The following is a 730-nucleotide window of genomic DNA, read 5'->3' as shown; positions in this document are numbered from 1 at the left end:
GAAAAGAAAAGAAAAGAAAAGAAAAGAAAAGAAAAGAAAAGAAAAGAAAAGAAAAGAAAAGAAAAGAAAAGAAAAGAAAAGAAAAGAAAAGGAAAGGAAAGGAAAGGAAAAGAAAAGAAAAAGAAAGGAAAAAAGAAAGAAAAGAAAAAAGAAAAAAAGAAAAAGAGAAAAAAGAAAAGAAAAGAAAGAAAAAAAAGAAATAAAAGAAATGAAAAGAAAAAGAAGAGAAGAAAAGATAATGCTAGTTCTGTTTCTTGAATATATAAAATATCATTCGGGCACAGTAATAATGGAGGATTCTATAAGCAGAAGATAGATAGATGGCCCCAGAAGAAAGAATAGGTAAACACTGTAGTGTTTGTTAATCAGGAGTCCATTATGAGCATACCAGCTGATCAAATAGTGCATAATTATCAGTTTAAAAGTTATTACATGAAGCATTTGATTATTCAAGGAAAGCTATAGGCTCAGCTGAGTGTGAGATTTTATGCATGTCTGTTGAAGCTGTTTTTTTATGACGTGACATTCTTTAATGGTAAAATGAAAAACAGCATGGTTCTGTGTCAGGGTACAAGAGGGTCATAGGGGGAATGCATATGTATGAAGCAAAATAAATATGGAGATGAAACTTCCCTCTCCCTTTATCACCTCCCCCCACTTCTGTGCTTTTTGCTATACAAAGTCCATGACATGTAATTTACACAGGTTCATATACACTAAGGAACAGCTC

The sequence above is a fragment of the Numida meleagris genome, chromosome 1 (genome assembly GCF_002078875.1).
Source record: "Numida meleagris isolate 19003 breed g44 Domestic line chromosome 1, NumMel1.0, whole genome shotgun sequence".
Classification (NCBI taxonomy): Eukaryota; Metazoa; Chordata; class Aves; order Galliformes; family Numididae; genus Numida; species Numida meleagris.
Note: the sequence above shows the minus strand (reverse complement) of the source record.